The sequence below is a fragment of the Brachycentrus maculatus genome, unplaced genomic scaffold (assembly GCF_059751285.1).
Source record: "Brachycentrus maculatus isolate JH-2025_06_01 unplaced genomic scaffold, ASM5975128v1 h1tg000033l, whole genome shotgun sequence".
NCBI classification, from domain to species: Eukaryota; Metazoa; Arthropoda; class Insecta; order Trichoptera; family Brachycentridae; genus Brachycentrus; species Brachycentrus maculatus.
The window spans coordinates 273,747-282,458 of record NW_028280787.1 but is presented as its reverse complement, the minus strand read 5'-3'; the positions used below and the strand labels follow the sequence as shown (position 1 = coordinate 282,458).

The 8,712-nt window shown below is 35.0% G+C and overlaps 1 protein-coding gene across 1 annotated transcript in view; it reads left to right on the top strand.

The window, feature by feature from the left end:
• The first annotated feature begins 2,742 nt into the window (after window positions 1-2,742).
• Window positions 2,743-8,712, top strand: part of LOC148312744 (uncharacterized) — a 45,906-nt gene continuing 39,936 nt past the window's right edge. The window contains exons 1-2 of the mRNA XM_088273583.1: window positions 2,743-3,077; window positions 7,039-7,207. The gene's annotated coding sequence lies outside the window, so the exon portion shown is untranslated. The remainder of the gene's footprint in view (window positions 3,078-7,038; window positions 7,208-8,712) is intronic.

Here is an 8,712-nt window from a genome sequence, read left to right as displayed (position 1 = left end):
CCAAAAGGGCGGTGTTACTGAAAATGGCGTCCCTGTTGGATTGCGTCCACCCCAGTGGACTTATGGAACTTGGAAACAAAATGAGAAGACCAAATGCCACATATATAATGCTTGCGTTGCTCCTGTTCTCTTATAGCGGGTGTTTTTGCCTAGAATTTCCACTCATGAATTACATGAAATATAGTAACTTTAAACATAAAGAGTGAATCCACTCACGAATAGGCATAGGCTATGAAACTTAAAAAGTTGAAGCCTGAGTAGGGTCATGATAAGTGGTGTTGCATAAGCCGTAGCTAGATTTCAGAGTCACTTGGACGTTAGGTAATTCTAGTAGTTCTCTTATACGACTGTGAAACACGGCACCTTACAAGGGCCCAGAGCAGCCGTGTACTAAGCTTTCAGAATAGGTGTCTGCGGAGAATTTAAGGCGTGCGGTGGTTTGACTTTGTGAGGAATGAAGAGATAAGGCGTAGGACGCAGCAAATCTTGGTCACAACTTTCGTCAAGAAAAGGCGATTCAGTTGGCTTGGCCATGTAGGTACTCCGCATGCCTCCTGAGAGCCGCCATCAAGCTTGCCTCTTTTACAAGGCATCAGGCTCCCGACCATTGCTGACAATTCATCGGCAGCTTTCGTCTGAACTTCGGGACGCGGGAGGACGTAAGGAAGCTGGCGGCCAACAGAAAAGCCTGGAAACAGTTCGCGGGCTCCATATGGAGCTGATTGGTTTAACGAATATATAATGAAATTTATAATTTTTACCAACTTTATAATTTTTTCCACATTTATTTTATTTGACCAGTGACTGGGTTTCGTCGTTACCGACATCATTACACCCGTGGGAGGCTAGACAAAATTCTGTGTTGTATACACAAGAAGGCGGGGTTGAAAACCATGATTTCATATAAATTTTTCTGGGTATGTAAGTTCATTTTATTAGTTTTAAATTTTATACTGACATTTCTTGGTGGAACTGCATTTTATAGAATAAAATAACTTAACATATGTAGATTTTTCCACATAAATTTTATTTGATGGGTGTTTTATCGGTCACCAGTCTGATGATGTCGGTTCCGACAAAACCTGGTCGCTAGTCAAATAAACGTAATATCGAAAAAAACGACACACTTAGCTGTTATTTTATTCTATAAATTCTTTCAATATTTTGTTTAATCTGTTAATCGCATAAATACGTCCAACGCAAACAATATCGGGTACAGGAAGGACATACGAATACGTCCGTGAAATATATGTTAATTATATTATATGTAAGGTATTAGTCATCCATACATGTCTCGCCATGAATTTAAGACACGGAGTGAATCAGTATTCGCGCCCGTTACGAGTTGCGTAATTGGACAGCGAACCGCCCGGTTAACAGGTGAGCAAGTTCACTGGGTTTGGGTATCATGAACAATCCCTGCAAATGGCGGCGCCATGTTTACTAGTAACGAACTGGCACCCGCAGCGCGCGCAGCACAAAAGTAAGGACTTCCTCCCCCCGACCGTCCCCCAGCCGTCTGCATTGTGCTCCCCCCACCACGACTCTGAATAGTAATGCCCGCTTCACACAACGCAAATCCATATAACCATAACATAGATGAAGAATAGTATGGAAGTCTGAATATCTGCAGGGCTTGCGACCTGTCATAGGCTAGTTTAAGTGATCACTTTATGCACGTGTAACATTCATCATTCTATCCGTGATTGACAACCACACTACCCAATTTTTTGGAAATCACATCATTAAAACATACATACATAACATACAAGTAGGTTCATACATAAAAGCATAATGATCAAATATTCGATTTTGACAAATCACTATCCTGGGTAACGCGTTAAAAGTAACATAGCAATTGAACTCGGTATTTTGTGTTTGGTATCCAAAATCATTATCTACATCCAATGGTGCATTGGGCACTGCATGATATCAACGCAATTTTATCTTTGTTTTATATATATATATATATATATATATATATATATATATATATATATATATATATATATATATATATATATATATATATATATATATATATATATATATATATATATATATATATATATATAGGTATGTATAAGATGTAATTTTCATGTCGCTTCATTATGGTTATTTTATTTATTAATTTTTAAATCAAACAGATTTTTTGCATCTACTAAGTTGTATTTTATTAACAAAAACACATAAAAAATATATTGTTACAATTGTTTCGCCTAGTTATGGCATTTTCAAACGAATGATTCAAAGATTCGTTTGAAAATGCCATAACTAGGTGAAACAACTGTCACAATATATTTTTTTCTGTTTTTGTTAATAAAATAGAACATAGTAGACTCAAAAATCTGTGTTTGATTTAAAAATTGATACATAAATTAAAATGGAGCTCTACAAATTAAACGCTAATTCAATAAATAAAAATACATATATATGGTTATAATGAGTAAATTAATCTGAATTTTGCACTAAAATATTATTGTCACTTTGAATTCGGCATCCACCTCATAATTTCGTCGTTCCTTCGGTCCGTGTGAACCCGCCCTTACCCCCTACCCTACCCCGCCCCTCCCCCGCCCCCTCCCCCCGCCGCGAGCAGCAGGCAGCAGTTCATCTGCCAGTCGCGAGCCACTCGCCGCCGAATCAAAAATTCATAAACCTGCCCGGTACACCGACTAATGGACCGCGCGAGCTTTTTCGCAGTTTCGAACAAGTGAACGCAGACAAGTTTAAAACGTCGAACTGAGACAGTGAAATTTTTTGAAAATCGAACTCGAATCGTCGACCGATTCGAGGTTTTAAATTTCTCACAAACGAACGCAGCCAAATTTCAAATATCGAACTAAAACCGCGAATCAATTTTACGTTTCAAACCTCTCAGGAAGTTTTTGAATATCGAACTCGAATCGTCGACTAATTTAAAGTATTAAATTTCTCACAAATGAACGCAGCCAATTTTTAAATGCTGAACTTAAAACGAAAAGCAATTTGACGTTTTATAAATTTGAATAAAAGTCTAAAGCGAGTTCGTCAAAGGTTTAAATTAAAATTCAAAAGTGACAATTGTTTCATAAAAGGTGATTTTTTTATTTATTTCTTTAAACATTTTAAACATTAACTATCGTCAATTTTCATTGATAAAATTGACACTCATTTAACCAATTATCTGGAGCGCACGACTGATCACCTGAGCTCCATGTACCTACCTAATTTAATCAAATTGATACCGCTCGATCCTTATCTACAAGCACCTTGTCATTTTAACTTTTAGTAACCGATTTAGATTTCTAAATCGGTTACAAAAAGTTTGCCAAAAATTAAAAGTTGTTCAAAACAATGATTAATTTTATAAAGTTTTTAAAATGTGCCCCAAAGATTCTATCAGCAAAAACATTCAAGCAACTCAATTTTTGATACAGCAGGAATGTTTCTTTTTTTAAATTCTCACTTTAGATACGTATTAATTAGTGTTGCCAGGCGACGTAATCAAGAGTTGACTAGTACCTACCTAGCTGCCTACAATTCCAGATTTTTTATACCTTATTTGTGTTGGTTTTAAAATGGTTTCCAGAATTATTTAAGCGTATGTGTAACATATCGCTCACTCCTTTCAAGAACGTCATAAATCAAAAATCGCCAATTTTGAGTTGTGCATGTTTTCGGAATGCCCAGAAAATGTACTATATCCCAGCAAAAGCGGCATATTTTTAACTTAATATTTACCCGCTACAGGGCAGAAAGTGTCGTTTTTGCATTTTGAAGAGAAGGTATTGTTTAATTATTTTTTTAAATATACTAAATATTTTTAAAATGCAGAAAAAACCTTCAGGTTTTACCTAAAAAGATCTGTTGCACAGTAAACAGTTTAATAAGTGGCTTTATATTTATTTTTAATACATTGTATTATATTTTTAAACTTTAAAAACGTTCTCCGGAAAATCAAGTTTTTTTAATTATGACGTTCTTGAAAGGAGTGAGCGATATATAAAATGGGTACACTATTTTGCGTGTGTCCAAATCTTTGATAAGTCTTATTTTATTGTTGTCTTGACATAGATGAAGAAATATATTTAGATGAAAACATGGAGGTCTAGGCATTTACACCCTTCACGATTTGGTTTAAGTGATCACTTCATCCACTGTGTAAGATTCACCGTTCTGCCCATGATCGACAGTCACACTACTCAAATCTCGGAAAGTTTTATAGATAGTTCTATTCATTTATTTATTTATACATGACATCTGTGGTTGACGTTAGTTATTTAGAGAAAATCCTTTATATTATTTTTTGACATCTCATCAAAGATGAAGAAGAATATGGAAGTCTGGGCATTTACGAGGCTTACGACCGTCATAGGCTGGTTTAAGTGATCACTTTACACACGTGTAACATTCACCAATTCTTCTTTTTCATCTTTGATGAGATGTCAAAAAATAATATGAAAATAACTCCTGTAATTGGAGATAATCCAGATTTTGTGAACAAGTATTTGGACACACTCAAAATGTTGTAAATAAATTATCTAGTCAAATTATAAGCTTAATAATAAAAATGAAAATGGTATTTTCTGGCGTTTCTCATGTGTGTGATTATAATCCGGGATTCGGATCTCACATACTAATATAAGAGTTTCTGCTTAGTAAAAAGCTTCTTTACATCTCACCAATAGATGTCTCTAGTGAAGTTTTAGTGATTCATGAACGAGGTTTCTAAATTGGTTCATATATATAGAACTTCCAAGAATTTGAGTAGTGTGGTTGTCAATAATGGGTAGAATTGGTGAATGTTACACGTGTGTAAAGTGATCACTTAAACCAGCCTATGACGGTCGTAAGCCCCGTAAATACCCAGACTTCCATATTCTTCTTCATCTTTGATGAGATGTCAAAAAATAATATGAAAATAACTCCTGTAATTGGAGATAATCCAGATTTTGTGAACAAGTATTTGGACACACTCAAAATGTTGTAAATAAAAATCCTTTATTTTTAATCCACAAATACCAATGAAAAATAGGGGATTTCTATTTAATGCCTATTTCTTTAAATCTATTATGACACGTCGGCTGTCCAAATTTATAACACAGTAAGGGACATTTTTTGTAGTAGTTTTTTTTTGCATTTTTGGACTAAGTAGACTCTATTTAGTCCAAAAATGCAAAAAAAACCTACTACAAAAAATGACCCTTACTGTGTTTCAAATTTGAACAGCCGACGTGCTTCGATGCATTCCGTAACATTTTCAAACACCGTATTTGAAACACCGGTGTTTGGAAATGATGCGGAATTTACGAAACACGTGCTACAATATATTTGAAGGAATAGTGGTATTTACGAAGTAAAACTTAAATTAAAAATAGATAGATATTGTCACAAAGTGACTGCCATACAAATTAAGGATATCTTGGAAATGTTTCGATTCGCATACTAAGAAACGCCTGAAAATATCATTATATCAATATTAAATTTTATTATACTTTCGTACATTAGTGTATTGCGTGATCAGTTAAACCAGCCAGTGAAGTTCGTAAGCCATGTAAATATTTAGACTTACAAATTCACATCTCATTAAAGTCTTGTTAACATAATTTGATTACACTCTTTTTATCATTCATCGTTCACTTTATGTAATACCACTTAAAAACACTACTTTATAACTACCGGTTTCGAAATAACCATTACACAAAGTTAAGGATGAATGATAAGGAGAGTTATATTACCATACCACAATGTTAAAATGCTTTTAATATACCAAATAATTTGATTAACTTCATTTTAACTAGTACAGTAAAACCTCGATATAACGAACTAATTGGGGGGATGAGATATCTGTTAATGCCGAAAGTCCATTATATAATAATAATAAAACCCTTATCCGCACCCCAATGGTGCATAGGGCACTGCTTCAAATAAATGCAGTGTTATTTTGATCGTTTTACACATGAAGGAAAGGTGATCAGCCCTCCGCTTCAGGTATCAGTCCAGAGTAATATTGAATAAATATTACAGTGAAAAAATCACTTAAATTTATTTGCCCCCCCTTGGGAACCGAACCCGGGACCCCCAGAACGGTAGCCGAGCGTGCTGACCATTACACTACGGAGGCGGACTATAGAATATAATTTTATATAATATCCATTATATAAAAAAGATATAAAATAAATAAATCACCTTTTTTAAATATGAAAACTGTATTTAGATATAAATAAATAATACAAAACACAAATTTACTGTCTTGGGACACTCGTCGTGAAGTGACGTTGCTGTTTGATATCGACGCACTTGCTTTCGGTTATCCTGCTTTGGAAAAGGAATCATGTTTTATTTGGACTTTTAAAGATAATTGTTTTTTATCGACTCTCTAAAATTAGGAAAATACGTATAATATTTATGACGCAGATTTTTTGTCCATTTTATTCGAAGTTCATTAAATAGAGGTCCGTTAAATCGAGGTTTTACTCTGTTTTTTTTTTTAAATGAAAAGAGTATTTGCGTTTTTATTATTTACAAAAATAATTCAATTTCATACTATTTCTGTGAGATAAAATCTGGATTATCTCCGCCCAGACTTCCATATTCTTCTTCGTCTTTGATGAGATGTCAAAAAATAATAGGTATCAAATTGTGGCAGAGTGGGTTCGAACTGAGAAACTCTTAATCGAGAGTCCGCGACACTAACTAACCACGGGACCACAACCCGACACAAATTATAATTATAACTGTCCTATATTCCTGACTGTCCGCCTCTGTAGTGTAATGGTCAGCACGCTCGGCTACCGTTCTGGAGGTCCCGGGTTCGATTCCCAGGGGGGTCAAATAAATATAAGTGATTTTTTCACTGTAATATTTATTCAATATTACCCTGGACTGGTACCCGAAGCGGAGGGCTGATCACCTTTCCTTCGTGTGTAAACGATCAAGATAACACTGTGTTCATATGAAGCAGTGCCCTATGCACCATTGGGGTGCGGATAAGGGTTTTATTATTTTATTATTATATTCCTGAGACTAATATATATTTTTTGTTTTTCATTTCAGTATTGTCAGACAGTCATAACTCCGAAAATTAGTGATTTTGGTTTTACCATATATATACCTTCATAAAATGTGCATTTAATTGAAATGTGCATAAATGTGATGGTAGATATTTACAATGCTGTGAAACCGGTCAACACACTTTAATCGTGGCTACTGCAGAAATTACTCGGTAAGTTTTTATATCTATTTTTTATATCTTAAAATAACATTGGCATTTTTTATTTGGTATTGTCAAGAAGTAAAAATTACCGAAAAAGTCAATACAGTGTAACCCCCGTCAATCCGAACTTATTGGGACTGCGACCTGTTCGGATTTGGAAAGGTTCGGATTAGCTGAGATATTTGTAACACAGTATATGAGTATACTACATAGTGTGTCTTTTCTTCTTCATTTTTTTGTGTTTAACTAGATAATATAATTACAAGTGCAAAAATATTATATTAATGCAAAAAATAAGTTAAAATAAATGGTGCTAGAAGAATACAATACACATTAAAATACAAAAAATTGATTAAAAGTGCTAATATTTAATACAGATATTCTACTTACGGCTTATGCATCGCTGCTTATCATATCTGTACTTAGTCCCATTGAATGTTTTGCTCATAGTTACTTTAATTTCAAGTAATTTTTGAGAAAATTATGAACTAAAAAATCATTAAAATTTAATACTAATGATTAGTTGTTTGCTTTTAACGTCCAAGTGTCTCGTAAATCTAGTTACGGCTTATGAAACACCACTTATCATGGTCCTACTTAGGCTTTAGCTTTATAAGTTTCACAGCAATACCTAACTCTAATGTATGGAAGTGAAACATGGAGTTGGCAAAAGAAGGATGAAAGTAGACTGAATGCAGTCGAAATGCGATCTCTCAGAAGAATTTGTGACAAAACGATGTATGATATATATATATGTATGATATATGATAGATGATAGAAATGAGGAAGGAATGCAAAGCTGAGATAAGCTATATCGATAAAATTAAGAAAGGTGTGTTGAGATGGTTTGGTCATGTAGAACGAATGAGTGAGGAAAGAACGGTAAAACAAATTTATGAGGCGAATGTTAGTGGGAAAAGAAGCAGAGGAAGACCGAGAAAAACATGGCACGATCAGGTATGCCAAATACTTGAAAGTGGTCAGGTTAGGAGTCGTAACAATCGGCGGGTATGTATGAGGAGATGCATGAACGTGGAAGAGGCGAAGAATGTTTGCAAGGACAGAGTGGTGTGGCGCTCTATTTTCTCTGCCTACCCCTGCGGGGAAGCGGCGTGATGGTTAGTTAGTTAGTTAGTTAGCAATACCTACTCGTGAGTGGGTTTGCGCTATATGTGTAAAGTTCCTATAATTTCATGTAATTCTTGAGTGAAAATCCAAGGCAAAAACACTCGCTTTTGACGCTGTCATGTCTGGCTCTATGGGAGGCTGAAATAGTTAGGGGGTTGTTATGGAGGGGAGGGGCATAGAGTGGGGGCAAGGCGTGGCCACAGCCGGTGGGAGGAGCTACATATTGACGTCTGTTGCCTCATATTTCAGGCTGAAATTTTTTGCCTAGAATTTTCATTCATGAATTATAAAATAATATAAAAACCCTTATCCACACCAAATGGTGCATAGGGCACTGCTTCATATAAACGCAGTGTTATCTTGATCGTTTACACATGAAGGAAAGG